General features: G+C 43.1%; 1 non-coding gene across 1 annotated transcript; it reads right to left on the bottom strand.

Annotated features, from left to right (window-relative positions):
• Nucleotides 1-4,794: 4,794 nt before the first annotated feature.
• Nucleotides 4,795-4,879, bottom strand: TRNAQ-UUG (transfer RNA glutamine (anticodon UUG)). The gene has a single exon. It is a non-coding gene; the product is annotated as a tRNA-Gln (tRNA).
• Nucleotides 4,880-21,642: the final 16,763 nt, after the last annotated feature.

Raw genomic sequence — 21,642 nt, 5'->3', positions numbered from 1 at the left:
GGCCACCCCTGCTTCTTCTAGACAAACATTCTGAAAGGCTCAGAAGACTCTCTTCTCAAGGGCTCTGCTCTTACCCTGCTCAGCAGAGTCACTCTGTGGCCTCCAACACCCCCTACCTGCACTCTGTCTCCCTCTACTATACACAGCTTCCCCCCACTCCCCTCCACCACCTCCTACCTTCCTCAGAGGCTCAGGTTGGCAGGACCAGGCTGGCCTCCCTAACATGTGGACTTTGTTTTGCCCAATGACTCTCTGTCCACCTCTCCACTTCAGGTGCAGCTGCCAGTCACTTTATATTTTTTCGGATTCAGTTTTTGGAAGGAAGATATTGATAGGTCTGCTTTGACTTTTCAAGCTGAGTATGGCATAGCTTTCCACGAGCCTAAGACCTTACTGTCTTTGGTCCAGGTATGAGGTCTTGAGCCAGCTTTAGGGACACAGATGGGGACAAGAAAAAAAAAAGCACAGAGACACATGGGGAAAGAAATGGCCACCCAGGGCTGTCTCTGCATCAGGGGCTGAGGACAGGGTGGTCCCTTTGAAGGGGTTATAAGTATGGCAGTCACCAGGATGGATGTGTTGGGTATAGTACCATGGGGTGTGAACAGTCTCTCTGTTCTGTGTCACCCAACACCTGTCCCACCCCAGATCCAAGAAGGGTTGCTCTAGAACTACAGAAAGCAGGGTCCTCCCACTGCTGAATATCTGTAAAATGAACTCATTCTGTCAGGTTCCAGCAGAAAACAGATGAAACAGAAACAGGCGAGCAGGGTGACTAGAGGGAGTTCAGTGAAGGAACTGTTTACAAAGCTGTGGGTGGGCAGGATAAAGTGGTGACACGTTGGAGACCCACGGCCATCTTTAGGTCACCGGGGCCTGGAGAGAGCTGTAGCCATCACGGTGGCTGTGTCTGCAGGAGACGGCCACACAACAACCACACGCTTTCAGGAGAGGAATACAGTGTCTGCCCACCTGTGACTCAGAAAGAAAGGAGCCGGGGAGATCAGTACCTCCCTCTCCCCCTCCTCCTGCCCTTTGATCTATTGCCAGTGCCTGTCTGCTTGAAGCTGCTGGAGCCAGGGGCAGAGCCCCGAGGGAAGATATGGCAGAGTACAGAGAACGGTGGGACGCAGGAGGGCAGAGCAGATCACACTCAGCACCCTCACTTTCCTCACCCTGAAGTGCCTGTTGGCCAGAAGCAACCACACTGACTTGGTCCCAAGGAAGTAGCATATTCCCTGCTTATTACATTTCACATATTTTCAAGTGAAAGGAAATCAGACTTGGAGTTCGCATCCTGGAGCTTCAAGTATGTTTTTCTGGGACCTTATGAGAATTTCCACCTCAGTGGAGAGGTGGATATTCCTGAAACACCAAAAGGATGTTGGAGAAAGTGGGACACACGGACCTGCTAAGGACTGGCTGTTCAGCTGAGGGTGTGCAGCAGGGAGCAGGAGCGTGTGGCCGGCCCAGCTGGAGGCGGGTGGGCCTGTGGCGCCTCAGGGAATGGCAGGCTGTCATCCCTGACAGCCAGGAATCCAACATAGGGCCTCCAGAATGTAAGGTACAACCCAAGAGAGAAACGGGAAACTGGAAAATGCTGAAAAGAATTTTGCACTTTATGCTTCTGCCAGGTGGTAGAATGAGGGTTTCAAATAGAAATAAAGTTTTATGTAAAAAATAATAATAATAAGGGGCCCCTGGGTAGCTCAGTGGGTTAAGTGTCCAACTCTTGGTTTTGGCTCAGGTCATGATCCCATGGTTCATGAGTTCGAGCCACGCGTCGCGCTCTGCAATGACAGGGTAGAGTCTGCCTGGATTCTCTCTCCCTCTCTTTCTGCCCCTTCCCCCCCAAATAAATAGATAAACATTAAAAAAATAAATTGTGTATGGGTTTTTTTTTGTTTTGTTTCTTGTTTTTTTGTTTTTGCTTTTGTTTTTGTTTTTGGCACACTTGCCTTTGGCAGTGGGATATTCTAAACACAGCAAACTCTACTGTTGCTGCTTGGAATAGAGGATAATGCCTAAATCCACAACTACAGTACACCTTTGGCCCTTCCTATATCTGCATTCCTTTAGGATAGAACTATTCCCAGAGGAGGAGTTTATCCTGAGTTAAAAGGTGTTAATTGATGTAGTGTTCAAGTCTACAAAAAGTTGCTGATAGAATAAGATACGGCACTCAAGGAAAGTTGCTTCATTATTTCACCTTTGAAGGTCCAAATGAAGGCTTGTTTAGTTTAAAAAAAATACCTCCCAGGGAGTTAAAAATGTACTGGCCTCAAGTATATCTCTTTCCCATCGCTCATGCATGTTCACACAAAGAGGAAACCACTAAGGGATGCTTGATGTTTAGTTGTTCTAGATGTTAGTGGGAGGCAGGGAGGTTGAAGGTCCTGGCATGTGCCTCTAATTTATTTCCTTCTACTTTCCCAGGAGTGGGAAAAAAAATATTTGTGAACTTTCTGTTATTAAAAAGTTCATGCTGTCTGCTTAGCTCCTACCTATAATCTCCTCCTTTCTCTGGACCAGGAATGAGCTTCGATGTCCAGATTAACTCAACTAGCAGATTGTGATTTTGTGTGCTTAGCAAAAAGATGAGTATGAGTAATTTCTTCTTCAGAAAGACTCTTTTGACCTTCTGCTCTGTCTTTTATGTCTTCCTCCTACTGCATCAGCCACTCCACTCGTGAAAGACATGGACTTTCTGAAAGGGTCTTTCTTCTCTCCAAGCGTGCGCCTCCTCTCTCCTTCTCAATCTCTTTGTCTCTTCCCAACACGCAATTAAAACTTTACAAGTTATGGCCAGTGTTTTCTTAACAACTGAGGATTCTGAGCCTTCATCACTTACTTAAGGTTAATGGTCATGGGACACATGACAGTCGTCCTTGTGTAATAACCTCCCATTCGGCAGCTAACCACTCCTAATGTCATGAAATTAAGATATTGTTCTTTTTTCCGTTATCCTTGGGCACTGATTTTCACACTTCAGGTCCTGAAATCAATGCAATGTGCCATGACCAGCATTAAAAATTAAAATAGAATAGAATAGAATAGAATAGAATAGGTCAGACTATGTTGCATATATGAAAATAAATATGAGAACTTTGTTTTAGTTATGCCTATTTCTGTATGCTTGTTTTGGCTTGCGGCATAAAATGTATTTCTTATTGTGGATCACTGCAAAGTTCTGAAGCCACTGAACTAAATTATTGAAAAGCAGAGTCTTAAACTCACAAGCAAGTTTTTGCCATGAAGACTTGGCCTCATGGGCTGGTGTCAGGTGCCCTGCTAGATTTCAGGGTCCTATCTGTCCCCATGTTTCCAGTTTCTCAAAAACATTTCCACTCCTAATTCCATGTCCCAAAGTGCTGCTGTCCCCCAACTAACACCACACTCCTACTTCCTGCTAAGATGACAGGCCTCAGAAAATATATTACCTAGATACATGCTGTGGTACATCCTACAGTAGACTTTGGATTCTTCTGTCTGGGAAACTGTTGCAGACATGGTTCTGGGACTGATCTCATAGAAAAACTTCGGGCTTTTTTTTTCTTTTCCTTCCAGCACACTCTCTCATTTGTCTAGCCCAACCCACCAAACCATGACTAGGGGATCTTTGAGATGGTTTTATAACACTCTAGGCAGCTATAAGAGGACTGTTACTGATGTTACAGTCTCATTTTTTCTGTTTACTCTTGGATGATAGTCTACTGACTTTTAAAAAGGGGTAAACCCAAGAGAAAATTTAAACTTCAGCCAAAAGTCTCAGTGATTTAACAAAACTCCATCAAATAGTCATACATTTTCTCAACAAGCATTTACTGAGCAACTATTTTTCTGTGTCAGGCCCTGTGCACAAGACTGGCTATACAACAGGAAAGTAAATCCACTTACTAGCCTTAAACTCTGACTCTGGGGCAAGAGAAATATCCTGAAAAATAATTATGATGCCAGTTTTTATCGATGTGGGAATAAAGATCTGTGGTTCTTCAGAGAAAGGAAATAACACTTGACCTGGGAAAAGGTGGGAGAGCTTTTTACAAAGGAAGAGACATCTGAGCTGAGTCTGGAGGCACTGGGGGTGTAAAGCCTGGCTGGAGAGGAGGCTCTAAGGTGAACTGGGGCTGGATTATAAAGAGCTTCAAGTGCCAGATTTAAGAGGATGGGTTTTCCAAAGGGCAACAGGGTCATAGCCAATAATGGTTTTAAAGCAATTAATTGATTTGATTCATCTTATGAACAAATTGTTCAATCCAGATTTGTTTGCAATAGCAAAAAGTTAGAAACAAGTTACTGTCCATAATGATAGGACATCAATGAATGTCTATACAATAAGATAACATAGGGCCAGGAAAAAAAGACATATTTGCTATACATTAGCACAAAAAGAATGGTTGATGGAATTTTATTGAAAATTTTTTTACTTTTACTATCGCAATACTTTCTCTTAACCTCATTGCAAATTCTGACTTTAAGTCTGAATATTTTTAAAGATTTCCCAGTAAAATCCTGTGCAAAAGAAAAGAGTCTAAAATAAAAGGAATAAAAAGTAACTCCAGATCAACAGAAGGCTCAGAATGTTTTCCAAGTCCACGATATACTTAGGGACGTTCTTGGAGCCTTATGGTGATGGTAACAGAAAGACACACTTTTTCCTTGCATTTCTTTTTTTTTTTAATGTTTTTTTATTTTTATTTCTGAGACAGAGACAGAGCATGAGTGGGGGAGGGGCAGAGAGAGAGGGAGACACAGAATCAGAAGCAGGCTCCAGGCTCTGAGCTGTCAGCACGGAGCCTGACGCGGGGCTTGAACCCACAAACCGTGGAATCATGACCTGAGCCAAAGTCAGTCGCTCAACCGACTGAGCCACCCAGGCACCCCCCTTGCATTTCTTAAATTTCAGTTCCTGGTGATATTCCTGGGATCTTGTATCTATATTGCTATCCTGTTGTCATAGTTTTTTGCCCTTCAGTACTCAGTATTGTGACCCCTGCTCTTATAAACCTCCTTCTCACCCCGATCTGTTATGCCTACTGTAAGCCTAACTGGTTCTGGCAGCCAGGCACTCCTGTCACCACCAGCATCTATTCTTCTACTCAGACCAGCATGATAAAAAGCAAGAAAGAGTGCCCCTCTGTTCTTACCTGGCAAACCAGGTACCATTTCCAGCTGTGTTTCTCATACAGTATTTTGCTGAGGGTTCAATTCTACTATCATCTGGATGTCTCTTCATGATTGACTGATTCCCCCTCATGAGTTGGACTACAGAAAGTTAAAAATGATGAGAATTCATGTACTATTTCAAGTAGGCACTAGTACAAGGAAGGAGCAGAATATACATCTCAGAGGAGATTCTAGTATATTTAAGAATTTAGTAGTACAACCGAAGTAAAAGAATACATAAACAATGCATTTGCAAATGAGGCACCATTCCAAAGGTAACCCAAATATATGTCCCGCGTGGGCCAGTTTTTGTAGTCCCATTCAAAGAAAACATTTTCAAATGAATATGCTTTGAAGAATGATGGAAATTTTACTATATGTTTTCTTAACAAAATTCATCTCTAAAAAACTTCTCAAAGTTCTCTAGAAATATTTTCTCCTCCCAAAGCTCAATACTCCCAATAGCTACCAAATCTCCCTCCTTCCTCTCATCCATGCAGCATGGATGGATGCAGCATGTTCATTGCTCCCCCACTCTCTCCTTTAAAAGCTCTTCTCTCTTCTCTCTTCTCTCTTCCACACTGTATCACAGTGTAGTACCTCACTGGCCACTAGGACTTCTGTGTCCACTTGCCTCTTCTCCTAGATCTCTCTAGGATGGCCAGAGAATCTAGAATTGTCCTGACCATCCCTTGGTTCTTGTGGACAAAAGCATCTGGCAAGTCCTTGGAGATAGAGCTGTTTTCTCACTTCAATAAAGAACTCAAGAAGCATTTTGAGGAATAAAATTCTTCACCTTGCTAACAAGTCAGTAGCTCATGGCTGATACTACTGATTCACTATTTGGGGGAAAATGTTAAATTTCCTACCTCACACAAAAATGCACTCCAGATGGTCTGAAGAGTTAAATGTGTAAAATAAAAACATCGATGAACTACAAAAATACAGGTGGATATTTACCTAGTCACATAAGAGTGAAGAAAGGAATCATAAAACTAAAGACCTTGGCTATCACTTCATAAAAATATAAAATTCTGCATGTCATAAAAAGCCACAGAAATTTTTAGAAATGAAAAGCTAAAGGAAGATTTGCAACAGTTAAGACAAGTTGACATTTCTTTTTGCTAACATAAAGAAGCTCTTACAAATCAATATGAAAAAGACAAGCACTTCACCAGGAAAATGGGCAAAAGCTGTAAACAATTTATATAAGTCTGGAAAGCCATTAGATATTGAAAACAAAATGTCCAGGCTTCATGAAGGTAACTAACATCCCTGTGAAAGGTGGTCCTAGCTCTGCTAGAAAGGGTGGCCTGAGGTTGCAAGGGAAAGAGTGGCTCATGGCTTACAGTTGGGTGATAGAAACAATGGTCCTGCCTCAGGGCATTAGATGTTGGCTTGGACCTAGGAAGATGTGAGAGCAGGTTCCTAGAGGTGTATCCTTACAGGCTTTTTTCTTGTGAAGCCCTGGAGGCCGAGTATGCAGCAGAATAATCCCCTTGTCCATTACAGCCACTGCAAAATACCTCTGCTCAAAGCACTCTGAGTGGCTCCTCCAAGGTTTTCTGGCCTCAGCCTTTAAGAACCACCTTACCAGCACAGGTGTCTCTCCCACTTCCTGTATCCCACAGCTTCTGCTGGATAGAGTCTACTGTGGCCATATGTCCCATTTCTTTGTGTCCTTTCCAGAAGGCACTGGCATACAGAATTCCTGGCCTGCCCCTCAGCCAGCAGCCGCCCACCTCTGCAGGCCTCCGAGTTTAGCTGGTGTCTCTTCATTGTGCTAGATTAATGGCAGTCCACCCCAAAGAACTGCTATTGATGGGAACAAAGCCCAGATGTTTTTCTGGGCTCTGACTGGCATTAGCTCGCTGAACAGGCTTCTTGAGCTGGCTTTGCCTATCCAGTACCTTTCCCTGCACTGACCTCCCTTTCCCACACCATCTCTGACTCTTGACAGTGGAAGAATCTTGAGAATGGGGGTAGTTTTGGATCTCCAGTCACTACCAGCAGGTGGAATGCTCTAGCTTTCACACTTTCAAGGTGAGTGGATGACATTTGTTGAACCCACTCTAAAGACCTGCTTCCACAAAATATTATCTGGTCTAAATTAATGAGGAGCTGAAATCCTTTCACATATGAGCTGTTTTGACTAGAAGTTTTTTGTTTTTTAAATTTAAGTAAACTCTACCCTCAACATGGGCTCAAACAACCCCAAGATTAAAAGTTGCATGCTCTACTGACTAAGTCAGCCAGGCACCCCTTAACTAACAGTTTTTTTTTAAGTAATCTTTTCATGGAAATATGTTTTTAATTAATTGTACATTCTTTGAGCTGAAATCTTTTTTTGATCAAAATGCGTGTATTTTGATCTAGTACACTAATGATCTAGTCAGGATTCAGAAATGGCAAAGCTTGGTTGGTTTCTCTAACAAACGATGGTGGCTCATCACTAAACTAAAAATAATACTGTGTTTGGGGAACTCTGCTTTTCCTCTAGTTCTCCATTAACTTCATACTGAGGACTGAGTGAAGCATTTAAGCATGCACAATTGAAATGTGCTCCTACCATGTTTCCTATTCACGGCTTTCTCTACTGACATCCTTTTCATGACAACCCTCATAATTTTATGGACCGAGGAGTTTCGTTTTCCTTAAATCACTGCATATTTTATATACTCCTAACTGGTAGGAAAAATGGAAATCTTTAAAAGATCTGGATGATTCAACAAAAAATGTTTAAGCAATTTTTAGTTCCAAGACTCAGAACTTGGCAGGCTTTCAGTGACTTATTTGGCATTTAGAGCCATTGGGTTGTTGTAAGGGAAGAACTCTATAGTGATACACATTACTCTGAACACTTCTGTCCTCTAAATATGTGGTTTTCCTCCCCACACCAACCAATTCGGCAATACCAGCTGGGTGTCCTACGATTTAATTGAATTCTGACACTATCTACCTGGAGACAAGCAGATTGGTTCCGCCTCCCCCCACCACTCACACTTCAGATGCCAATCCCCTGTCCAGGTTGTCACCTGTGCTTCTGACTACCTATGAATTCCACAAGGCCCTCCTCGGATTCAATTAATTTGTTAGAGCTGCTCACGGAACCCAGGAAAACACTTATTTACTAGATTGCAGGTTTGTTGTAAAAGGATAGAACTCAAAACAGCCAGATGGAAGAGATCCATTGGGCAAGCTATGTGGGAAAGTGCTGGGAGTTTCCATGCCCTTTTCAGATATGCCACTCTCCCCAGATTTCCATGTGCTCACCAACCTGGAAGCTCTCCAAACCTCATCCCCCTTTTGGATTTTCATGGAGGCTTCATGACATAAAAGTTCATCAATCATGAACTCATGGACCATTGGTGATTGAACTAATCTCCAGCCCCTCCCCCCTCCCTGGAGGTCACAGTGGGAGTCAGTGGGAAAACTGAAATTTCCAGCCCTCCAAGCACTGTTGGTTCTCCTGGCAACCAGCCCCCATCCTTAAGTTACCAGGAGGCTTTCCAAAAGTCAATGTAAACTCAGGTTTGGTTGAAAGGGGCTCATTTTGAATAACAGGATGCTGCTTTCACCTTTATGTTTTAAAACTATTTTAGGAACTAAGGACAACAGATGTCTAAGGACAACTAAGACCAGACGATGCTCCCGTTGCACTTAATTAGGAAATTCCAAGAGTTTTAGGAGCTCTGTGTCAGAAACAGGGTAAAGACCAAATATATATTTCTTAGTATAAACCATGGTATCACAGTTGTGCAAATGAGCTTCTGTGTGTGTGTCCCCGTGAGTGTATGTGTCTATGAGTGTGTGTTTCCTAGTAGTTAACCAACCTAATTCTGGGGTTCCCATTTATTTGTTCACCCTTCTATGTGGACAGCTTAATTGTTATTTTCCTTACATCTAACTAGAGGTGGATCTGAATAATTTCTAGAAACATCAGGAAGTATGAGTTTGTGGAATGTGTTCAGTCTTTCAGATATTTATAAATTAAGTTAGAGGTCCGTGAAATGTGCTTCTACCCCTAAAAGTGCTTTTTGCCTACAAAATCCTCTTATCACTTCATGGCAATTCAGCTCTATCCACTAGCCTACATTTAATGCTTCTTTGCTGATTAGCACAAATGGGAGTCATTCTAGCCTCTGGTCAGCATCCTAGAAAACTTTGCCACCGTCCGCAGTAAATGAAGTGATGTTTTCTGTTTTCAAGAGACAAAAAGAAAATATGAGTTGTTTCCAGGTAAATAGATGTTGAAGCTATATAACTGAAAATGCTTGGGCAGTTTAGGAAGCACATTGCATAAAGACATTTTAGCTCTGGTCACAAAGAGACCTTAATTTGAGTCCACGAGGGCCAAAAACAGCAGCAATTCCTTGGATCTTCAAAAACTCCTGCTGGTCTTGAGAAAGTTCCTTGGCTGTAGGTAGAAACAGGTTCCTGGATAAACCAAATTTCCCCAGAGTCTATCGGTATCCCTGGGATCAGCTCCAGAGGGCTTTTGCATTACAATGACTATAATGCAGGAGCCTTTCGGTGTCTCACCTGTAACTTGCATCTCCTCAGTATTCTGCTTCTCCAATTCTCCAAGAGGCTTTCTCAGCTGCAGGATCATGCTGAATCCACATGTGAGACAGGTTGGAAGTGTCAGGGAGCTAACAGCCCCTGGAGTCACTCTCGGCCGACAACCCAACAACGGAGAGGAGCTGGAAAATGACAACTCAGAGGCACATTTTGCACCCCCCCACCCTCTGTCTCCTAGAGGTTCCCAGCAGGTTGGACCCTTGTCAGAAACGGTGACCTGCTGCCTGTAAGGACATTCCTTTCCTCTCTACCTCACTCCCCCTCTACCCCTCTTGGTTTCTTTTTGTTTTATTAAAAGTGATTTTTTAAATGTTTATTTTTTTTTTTGAGAGAGAGAGAGAGAGTGAGCAGGGGAGGGACGGAGAGAGAGAATCCCAAGCAGGCTCTGCACTGTTGCCACAGAGCGCGACACAGGGCTCCAACTCAGGTCATGACCTGAACCGAAATCAAGAGTAGGAGGCTTACCCGACTGAACCACCCAGGTGCCCCTCCTTGGTTTCTGAGATTGTCTTCTAAATGAAGTGGGGCACATCAATGTGTCTCAAAATCAGCTTCCAGGGAAACCGATCCTAATGCAATGTGTAATAGTTGTTTTCCGTGCAATGTCTCTTGGGTTAACTGGAGTCTCTTGGTCTATCTAACATACAGGTGACTTTAAATTGCATGTCAGTGAGTAGGAGGACCTGATAATTATAGCCAGTCATTTATGTTAGATCGCTGCAGCTAAGAGAGCTGAATTAAGTGAATATGAAAAAGAATACACAAAGGTCACTACCAAGGCAGGACCGTGATGCACAGAACTCTTGTCTCCTCCCCCACAAAAATCCCTGTTCTCCCTGGAGCTTCCCTATTTTAGTCAAAAGCAACCCCAATGCTCAATGCACAAGCTCCTCCCTCGGGAGGTCACCCTTGACTCCTTCTTTCCCTCATATGCTCTATTGGATTTGTCACTGAATTCTGTTGCCTCTATTGTCAAAATACATCCCCAGTCCTGCCAGTTCTCATCATCACCTCTGCTGGACTCTGGCCCAAGCCATCATCATCCGCCCTCTATGGTCTAGTGCACGTGTTGGCAAACCTTCTCTTTCTTATAAAGGGCCAAACAGTAAATAGTTTAGGTTTCTCTGGTCTTATGGTCCTGTTACAATTACTCATGTTTGCTCTTGGAGCACATAAACAGTCACAGAAAATGGACACAAGTAAATGGATGCTGAAACTCAAATTTCACAAATTTTCACATGTCACAAAATAGTGCTTTCGGGGGACATTTTTGAACTACCTAAAAATGTAAAAGCTCTTCTTATCTCTCATACTGTACAAAAAAACAGGTGGAAGACCAGATGTGGCTCCCAGGTTTGCGTACCTCCCTTGATCTAATCATGTAGCTACAGCCTGATCTCTGTAAAACCTGCCGCATCATGTCCTTTCTCAGCTCTTCTCCCGGAGCTTAACAGGAAGGGCCCTCAGTGCATGTGGCCCTGCACACCTGACCCTACTTTCTCCGGCACTCTTCCCTGCCTCTTCCCCTGCTGTCCCTTCTCTCCACCCACGTGGGCCTCCTCTGTTCTAATGTGCCTCAGAGCCATGGCACTAGCAGGCCAGATATCTGAATTCCCTTTCCCTAAATTTCAGGCTCTTTAAAGTACTTTTCCCTCCCCTCCTTTGAGCCTCTGCTTATGTGTCACCCTTTTAGAGTGAGTCCTTCCCCAGCCACTGTATTTAAACAAGCCTACCTACACACACACACACACACACACACATGCCGCTCCTTGTCCCCCTTCCCTGCTTTACGGTTCCCCACATCATTCACCACCTATGACCTACTGTATATTTTGGTTGTGATTGTTCGATTCCCTGCACCCCTCTTCCAAAAACTAGAATGGAAGTTCCTCGAGGCTAAAGACGTTATGCCCCCAAACTTCCAGAAGAGTGTCGGATATGCAGTAGTAGGCAGTCCATGAAGATTTGTTAAATCAGTGAGTGAGTGAGTGAGTGAGTGAATGAATGAATAGTTCCCATTCTTCTGCTATTCTTTGGTAGAAAATGGGTACCTGCACTACTTACTGTATGTCTCAGGAGAAACATCATAGAAATGTTCAAGTCAGCCAATCAACTCTCCACTGGGGTGCAGACCCATCTGAGACCTAAGGAAGGAGATTGGCCGTGTCCTACTAGCTCCAATTCCAGATTGATTAGTCATGGTGATGGAGAGAAATAAACATCATTCTCATCTTTGGTGGTGTATTTGACTCCAGTTGGGTTAGTTTTTTTTAATACCCCCTCTGCATAGTAATATTATTTTCAATACTAATCATTCATAATCATGGTTATCCTAATTTGTCTATTAGTTCTAAAACAACTTAAAAAGAACAGTAAGTTGCAATTTAAAGATACGATTCACATTCATTAAAATGGTTCGCGGATGAAGCAAAATCTACACTTAATGAAAAGATACTACCCCTTGCAATTCACACCAGAGTTTTAAATTTTAAACACAAACACTCCAAGTGATCACCTGGAGTACCTGAACTGAACACCTTAGACCGAGCTTCTCATCTTTACACGCACTGGGCTATCCCTGTGGATCGCAAAGCTGCCGCTTACTCCAGGAATATGGTGCCACGGGGGCTGCTCTGGGAAGGATTCCTACCTGAAGTATTCCAAAGCCTTCTGAACTCAGTCTTAAGATGAAACCGTAGTAGAGCTGGGCCCTCATGTGTTGGAGGTCACCTGTATCAGTCAGTGGAAGCACTCCAAAGTAACCTCATATACAGTGCAATGTTATTAAAGGATAAGTCCAAAAACATGCTGATGTGAAGCATCTACACCATTAACACTCCACCGTAATCACAGCAATTGTTTACAAAGACCAACAAATTCCTACCCCCCTACCCCCCCCCCCCACCCCCCAGGAGTACTTTATCACTGGTGCTGTTTAGGATGATTGTACGTGGAGAAAATGAAAAGCCGGCCACACCTTGCTTGGGTGGGCTTTATGATCGTTTTTAAATTTCCCTCGAACACTCCATCCCATTGTGCACTTGGCTGGACCGTTCCCGTTGCCCCACCCTTGATACACCACCACTTATCATTTGTCTCCCATTCAGGAAAATCTTGAATCCCTGGTAGTAGAAAGCAGCTGCCAGTGCGCACAGCGTGTTCCCACATGCCTCAGCTTCAAACTGCGTTGTCGATCCATCCTGCAAATCTAGTAGATTACAGGGGAAAGGACCTAAGAGAGTCTGTTTAATACATTTCATTTTACGAAGAAAAAATTTATTTGTAATTTTAAATTTTGCAAATGCTTTCACTAGCATTATTTTCTATGTTTCTCAGACAAGCCTTTCAAGTGGTCAGGGTAAGCATTATTGCCTATTTAGAAGACATAAGTGCAACTTTGCTAGTTATCCCACATGTCCAAGGTTATACCACCTAGTACATCTCAAAGTCTAGTCTTGAAGACTCAAGGGCATGTAAGGCCTATATTTGCTTTTTACAATTATTTAGAACTCAAGGCCTTTGTTTACACACCTAGGCTCAGACACCATTACTTTAGGGAACTCTGAGCTACAATTTCAAAATCCACAGAGTAACTGAGGAAACAGCCATTTCTTGTAGGAAGGAGCCAAGTTTGATTCAACCTTGTGTTTCCAGGGCACACAGGGGCACTTGGAATCTTGAGAGGTTGGTGCTGAGTTGGTAGGCATAATGCAATGACTCAAAGACCATTTCCACAAGAAGCGGTATAAAGATCTGAGTGCTTTTATTACTAATTTTTATTTTTTTAAGTTTATTTATGTTTAAAATAATCTCTATACACAATGTGGGCTTGAACTCACAGCCCTAGAGATCAAGAATTGCATGCTTTTCTGACTGAGTCAGTTAGGCACCCCAAGTCCTGTGTGCTTTTAAAGAAGAAAAACCTGAAAACAGTCCCTAAAGTTTTCCATGATGATAATAATTACCATTTTGAGTACTTTCATTTTTTATATAATTTTTTAAATGTTTGTTTTCAAAAGAGAGACCATGAGTGGGTGAGGGGCAGAGATAGATGGGAACAGAGTTTCTAAAGCAGGCTCTATGCTGACAACAAATAGCCCGATGCAGGGCTCAAACTCACAAATGGTGAGATCATGACCTGAGCCAAAGTCAGACGCTTAATCAACTGAACCACCCAGGCGCCCCTTAAGTACCTTCTATGTACAGGCACTTTCTCCACCATCATGCCAGAGAAAACCCTACCAAGTTTTGATCAATATATACAAATGTATTCTACCTACAATCAAGGCTATGTGTGTGCACTATTATGATACCATCTGGAGGTCAGGGTGTTAAGTTATACTGGTTGGGCGAAGAAGGGGAGGTTAAAGGGCACCCTGCTGAGTGAGTTACTGGACAGACCGTAGGGTTAAGCCTAGCCAGGGAAAGGTGTCATGTTCATTAGGGCACAGCAAGAGAGTGAGGATGTAAAACAGTGTTGTCAGGGCAGTGACTAGCTCTACTGTGATGCCAACGTGACATGGTAGGAAGCCAAGGGAAGACTATATTAGTTAGGAATACAAGTCATTTTTCCAACTTTTCAAATTATATCCTTTTAAAAAATGCTAACCTGTTGATCCTTTTGGGTGTGCCAAAAAAAAAAAAATGTGTTGCTATTCGAGAAGGACCATGTTGGGCCTTTCACATATTATTTGTGATTCTTACAATGTTTCATTTTTGTTGTTGTTTTAATTTTTTTTAATGTTTATTTATTTTTTGAGAGAGAGTGAGAGCGAGAGGGATTGTTCAGAGAGAGAAGGAGATACAGAATCCAAAGCAGGCTCCAGGCTCTGAGCTGTCAGCACAGAGCCCCACTTGGTGCTTGAACTCATGAACCGTGCGATCACGACCTGAGCCGAAGTTGGACACTTAACCAACTGAGCCACCCAGGCACCCCTGTTGCTATTGTTTGTATTTATTTATTTATTTATTTATTTATTTATTTAAATGTTTTATTTATTTTTGAGAGAGAGAGCACAAGCAAGGGAGGGGCAGAGAGAGAGAGAGAGAGAGACAGGGGATCCAAAACAGGTTCCTTGTTGACAGCAGAGAGCCCAGTGCAGGGCTTGAATCCACAAACCTATGGATATGTATAAGTATATGCCTAAGTATATGCCTATCTTACAGATAAGAACACCAACTGTCATGGGTTTAAGAGCCCACCCCAGTTCACGCTGTAGGTAAGTAGGAATCGTATTGAGTTTAGGTAAGTTTCCAAAGCCATGCCTTTCCCTCCACATCTGCTCCCTCACACCTATGTGAAGGAGGGTGTGGAGAGTGGGAAAGTAGTGGTGTCTTGAATGCCAAAACTTGAACCAGTGGTGGAGCTTCAGGGAGGCAGATCTATACCCAACCTAAGAGTAAGAATGCCCCATCCCAACAAACATAGCTCTCCAAGGGTGGCATGGACCAGCAAAAATGCATGCAAGATCCTCAAGGTCAGAGAATTCAAGCAGAAGCATGGGATCCTGCAGGAGCAGTTTGTCCTCCAAGAAAGAACTTAGAAGGTGACTAGTCCTGTCAGCTAGCCTCTGGATGGACAGTCGTGATGCTAAAGAGCCAGGCCTACAGAGGTTGGTCAGGGCACTAGCAAGGGGACCCTCTTCCCATGCCCTTTCAGGGAAGACCTGTGCACATGGGCTACTTCAGCTGCCCCTAAAGGAGATTTTGGTCACATACTAAGGGGTCCCAATGAATATCAGGCCCAATGACACCCACCAAAGGATGGTGACTCCTTACTGCCTTTACCAGTGAAGCAAGTCTTGAAACAGAATAGGGAGCAGAAAAATAGAAGGTAATGGGGACCAGGAAGAAGACTGCCATGAGAATGGGGGCCAGGGACATAGGATCCCACCATAAAGACCTTCAGCCCTAAATTAGGCTAAGGAGGAATCAGAGAGAGACCACAGGGCATCTTGGGCTGAGATGGGCAGTCCTACCAGCCTGTCACCTCAGCTGGGCTCAGGTGAGAGACGTTAGTGGAACAGAAGCATCCAGATCTCAGGCTCTGGAACCTAAAGGGCTGGGTTGAAATATATCTCTCATGCGGGACCTCCAACAAGTCTCTTAACCTCTTGTTTTCCTTGCCTATGAAAGGGGTTCTTCCTCCTTCAAGATGATTGCAAGGGTTCAAGAAAGAATGTTTGCAACACACTTAGCAGGTGGTTTGCCTCCTAGGAAGCAATCACTAAAGGTAACTGCTCATATTATTTTTATTATTACTTTGAGTTTAGGATTTTCTAAAATCCTATTTTCTAGTGCCCATTATCCACATACATTCAAACTCTTCAGCTCATGTTTGGATTCAGAGAATAGGAAATGGTTTGGAGTTAGAGAACATTCTGAAAAGCACTCTGGGAACAGTGCTCTTGGATCAGGCTCAGATCCTCCATCTATAAAGTTGCCATGATAACGGGACCTACCTCCTTTACAGTGGCTGGGGTTAAAGAAAATACTGCATATTTTAGCACAGTTCTTGTTCCATAGAAAATCCTCGAATATGTTAGCAATTATCTTTACTGTTTTAACTAATCACATTACCATCACCATAGTCACTTCTTAAATTTTGGAGGATGTTAGTTTTTTTGTTTTGTTTTGTTTTGTTTTGTTTTGTTTTGTTTGTATTTTGTTTTCAATTTTATTACCAAGAATTGTCTAGTTTTTGATTCACTAACTGACCACCATTTTTTGTCAAGAGACAACATAATCAGAATTTTATTGGCTAATTAATAAATATTTACTGACAGTCTATTCTACACTGCTCTAACACACTGCTCTAGTATGGTGAATTTCTCCTATCTTATCAGGGTAGTTCAGGCTAACTTCTATTTCTCATGGATTTAACCCAGTGGGTCTTCCCTGGGGATGAATTTGCCAAGCTCCTAGGCAATATCTAGAGGCATTTTTGTTTGTCAAAATTGGAGTGGGATTTGCTACTGGCATCTCCTGGCCGAAAGTCAGAGGTGCTGTGAAATATCCTGAAATGCATGAGCCAGCCCCGTACAACCAAGACGGATCTACCCCCAAACAGTAGTACTGATGCTGAGAAAACTCTTGGTCTAACCTCCCTTCTTCCTGCCCTTTCTGCTTGAGAACCACCAAGAGAGCAGGCCTGATGACTGGTCTCTCGCACCAGGCAGTGTTTTTGGGAAAAGTGAGTCGTGAGGACTTGTAAAGCTTTGTTAAAACAAAGAACAAAATCACAGACAGCCAGAGCATTTTGAGCAGTCCCTCCTCCTGACTGGGTATTCCGCTCTGGCGTCCGTGTTCTTGGCCGGGGTATGGGCCTTTTCTCAGCTGGGGCAACATTTTCAGTTTCAATCAAACCTCCTAAGGAATCCATGGAACATGAACACTGAGGCTGTTTGGCCAAACCGGGAGGGGGAAGGGCTTGGGTTCGGGGGGCTGATGCTGAACTTTCAACCCTTCTTAGCAATGTTTGCTGGCCAGAAAGCAAAGCCAGCTGTACTTGGACAGCACTTTACACAAACAGACAACACAGACTGTTATCTTCCAAATTGGAGGCTTTCTACAATGTCTTCTCATGTGGGCACTGCACTCAGGCAGGAAGACCACCCACAGGCAAGCACACAGCACCTCCCTGGGAGGCCCTGTAATCACCCACCGTTCTCGCCACCTGCTCTGGGGCTGGGTTATCAGATGTGAAGGAGCCAGCTAATAACCATTTATAAGCTATAAATGGAAGTGGCCATGGCAGGGAGCTGACAAACATTTGGGGGGCAAATTATTTGTGTAGCTGACTGTCATTTGCAGCCCCCTCTCAACTGCTTGAAAGTATGTGTTTCAGGTTACAGGATGTCCAAATGGCTGTCTGCAGGGAGGGGTGCCCTACGGAGGTGCTGTGTCTGTGGATAATGACAGCAGCCCTGGATACTTTCAGACTCCCTGGGCATCAGATCTTTTCCCTTAGCTGTTTGGTGGTGAAAAGGAAATTCCAAAGCTAGAACTCCCTAAAATATCTCATGTGTGTTGAGATCTCAAATCTCAGTTTGGGACTCAAATGCATGGACAGAGTTGTCTAAAAAGTGAGCTTTCACGCACACACTTAGTTTGGGTTTTTTTCTCCCCCGCCACTGAAAGAAAGCGAGGATAGGGATGCTGCATTTAGATGCTGACAGTCTGAGACAATTGCAGATCCAGACTTGTGCTTGTAGGGGCTGGTGCAGAGAAGCATTTCAGTAAATGCACTACGGTTGCAGCTAAACCACTGTCTTGCCCCAGGTTGGCAGTTATTGGATTAAAAGTCTGACGGGGCAGTTTTGGAAATGCAAATGGTGTGAGGAATGGGGAAGAAGGGCCCTGGACATTTAAATAACAAAAATGACACCTGTCCTTTCACCGGGGAAGTGAGGGAGTGGGCAGAGCCAGCTGACCCAGCCTGAGATTTCTGATTTCTCCCTTTATCTTCCAGGGAAGCCAAAGTTGGGAACTGGGTATGACCAGAGTTTTCAGAGGCTCTGAGCCACCCGTGTGGTGCCTAGGGATGGCTAATTTTTAGGCCATGGTATGGTGCAGGAAGGGTGCCAGGCAGGTACCCACAGAGCTAGGATCCAGACCCTTCCACGCTTACTAGGCCATGGGACCTTTAGCACATATCTTAACTTCTCTACATCAACGTTCTTATTTGCCACAAGAAAGCTTAAGGCTCAAGGTACTGTGGACGCTATGGAAGTCTGGCTAGAAACCATCCTCAGGAAACCCATAATTGGGCTGGACAGAAGACCTTTCATGGACAAGATCATCAACCGTTCAAGGCCATAGAGAATTGGCAAAGCAATGGCCCAGAGAATAAATGTCACTAGAGTTGTCAAGGGAGGCATAAGGAGCCAAAGAGCAGGAAGGCTTCAAGAAAATTTGACTTGATTTGGCTTCCAAAGATGGTCAAAGTTATCATTAGGGAAGCAAGTTCTGGCCAAATTGTGAAGAGCTTGAATCCTCTTTGAAGAGGTCAGTCCTTCCCTTGTAACGCCTGAGCAGGAAAGGCTGGAAAAGGTGGGTCAGGCAAAAAGGTCAGATACCTTGAAAAGAGAAGATGCCTGAGGGAGTCCAAGCATAAGGAGTGGGCAGCTGAGAGGCAGCTGGAGAGGGGGATGGGAGAGAGCGTGGAGTCCGCTGGGCTCTGTGAGGACAGTCAGCAAGACCAGGCTGGAGGCGAGGCCTGAATCTGACTGACAGGTAAGGGGAAAATACCTTAGACAGAAACCAGCAATCCCGAAAAATGAAGCAAAGGACAGCACTTTGAATTTAGGGGCAAAGCACCCAAATGGAAATACCTAGCAAGTAGTTGGTAATACAGAACTGGAGTTGGAAGGTGTGCATTTGCTTCCCTACATCCCTAACTAGGCTGTTATCGTGTCAAGGGCAGCAGGGCAGGGTGGACATTGTGAGCAACAATTATGTAATGGATCATTAGCTATTGCTTTCTGAAGACACACTCTTGTCAGGCCACAGCCTTGCCAAAGTGGGATTAGGAATTCATGATCGTTTTTGCCCAGCTGTCAAAAACTAGGTTCAGAGAAGTTAAGCAATTTATCCAAAGTCATACAACTTGTGAATAGCTGAATTAGGATTCAAACTTAGGTCTGGTTGGTATAAAAGGCCACCACGCCTTCCCCATTCTTTCTCATATCCTTTCTCGACATCTTAATGTAGGAATTCTTTTACGTGAGGCTTTTGCTTTTTTCTACAGCTAATACAGTACCCGTGCATGAAAGTTTTCTGATACATGTTAAATATTAATCTTTCTTTCTGCTACCAAATTTCTCACAAATACCAAAATTTTATTGGTTCACTACTTCGAAAAGTAAAACAAAAGCAAGAAAAAATCTTGGTCTTTTTTTCGCAAAAGCATCCAGGTTAATTATACTTATTTGCTAAGTTAAAAAATATACCCTATTTTTTTTTTTTTTTTTGCAAAGGGAATTTCTGAAAGGAAAAAGAGACAATATACATTTATTCTTTGCCATTACTACAAAGTATTTCTCTGTAAATTTTTGTTAACTGAATTCTTTGACAAATTTCCATAATTTTCTAAAAGTGAAACCTATACCCCTGTCTTCCAAGTCACTCTCAGGCCAGTTTCATCCATGCGCTTGTTAAAATATCATTTACATATTTGGGGAAGGAAAGTACATGGGTTGTGCAAGGCCTCACAGTAACTAGGAGTTAGAATTTAAGATTAGTATTTACCACTTCTGCTCTAACAGGCATGCCAGAGCCACTCTACCTCCCATATAGTTTCAGGGGAAAATGAAATCAGAAACCGAGCTATGGTGATTTTTACTGCGTTGAAGTTTTTGCCAAATTTGGGTTCTGGAAGGAATTTCTCTCTAGGGCATTTTGGCAGGAACTGTGCATTTTTTTTCAATTTTCACCTGGAGCACTTAGCTGGGATCCTCTATTGTATAATCCGTTGGCCTCAACCCTTCCTGCCCTCTTCTGTAATTTAAATCACGGAATAATGATCTCATATTGATAGAGAAAATAGTATATGAGCCCATCACAACATATCTCTGCTACTGACATATATCTTTGTTCCTTCCTCCATAACCAACTGGCAGGCATGGAAGGGACAGTTTTCATTAATTTGCTTGGGAATTAGCATTTTCTGTTAAGTAATGTTGCTCTTTTACCCAAGGAATTTCTCTTCACCAGAGAAATCCTAGATCAAGTTGCTCATAGGTGGTTTGATGAAGCCATTGTTTCTGTCATAAAAATCAATATGTCCACAGAGGTCTAAAGCAAATTAAGTTAAGCTGTAAAGAAATGGAAAGACATTACTTTTTCATTTTGCTTTATTTCATTTTTAAATGAAGATGATAAAACTTTTAAATATGGTTGTTACAGACAGGACTTTATGCCTCAGGGGCCAGGAAGGAAAAAAAAAAAAAAAAGCAAGAGAAAAACAATGGAAAATGTTGGTTTGGATAATACAAATTTTGCAATCCAAACGAGAAAGTTATGGGACTTCATTTTTTTCAGTATATATATATATATATATATATATATATATATATATATTTTTTTTTTTTTTTCCTTAATGTTTATTTATTTTTGAGAGAGAGAGAGAGAGAGCAAGCAGGGCAGAGGCAGGGAGAGAGGGAGACATAGAATCTGAAACAGGTTCCAGGCTCTGAGCTGTCAGCACATAGCCCCACACGGGGCTTGAACCCCTGAACTGTGAGATCATGACCTGAGCGGAAGTTGGAAACTCAACCAACCGAGCCATCCAGGCACCCCTCAGACTATAAATTAAACCATAGCAGCCTGCTGTGCAAGTCATATGCACTGTTTCTTAGAGAAAAAGAAAAAATTATAATTGATACTGTTGCTGAAATCCATTTTGCAATCCTCAATCCCAGAATGAGGGGGAAACTAAAAAACTGAGCATGTGCAGGCCAACATCCCCACACTGCCCTCTGGTGGTGGCCCACCTCTTGGCGTTTTGCATTGATACTAAAGGTCAGGCAGCTGGGAGCTGCCAGGGGCATCAGTCTGATGGCCGCAAAGGAGGTCACTGCAAATACTTTACAATTGTATCTCTGTGGGCACCTTGCCTTTATTACATGACCTGGTTTTCGGGCATTTTCTGTCCACCTCCCCACTGGCCTACTAGTACTTGGGGACAGGATCATGTCATCTTCATTTTGTGTACCCAGTGCCCACACTTAATAGATGCCCAATGCCTACTGAATTTGTGTCAGATGTGTGAAGAAAGAGATGCTTCATTAAGGTAGAGTGTGGCTGGAGTGCATATTAGTTAAAAATAAAATCTTAAAAAAAAAAAAAGTAGAGCATGGCTGAATGGTTGTCCCCACTGCCTCCAAAATAAGGGAA

Source organism: Acinonyx jubatus, chromosome D4, assembly GCF_027475565.1.
Source record: "Acinonyx jubatus isolate Ajub_Pintada_27869175 chromosome D4, VMU_Ajub_asm_v1.0, whole genome shotgun sequence".
Lineage (NCBI taxonomy): Eukaryota > Metazoa > Chordata > Mammalia > Carnivora > Felidae > Acinonyx > Acinonyx jubatus.
The sequence above is the reverse complement of the archived record's forward strand: the minus strand, read 5'-3'. Positions and strand labels throughout refer to the sequence as shown.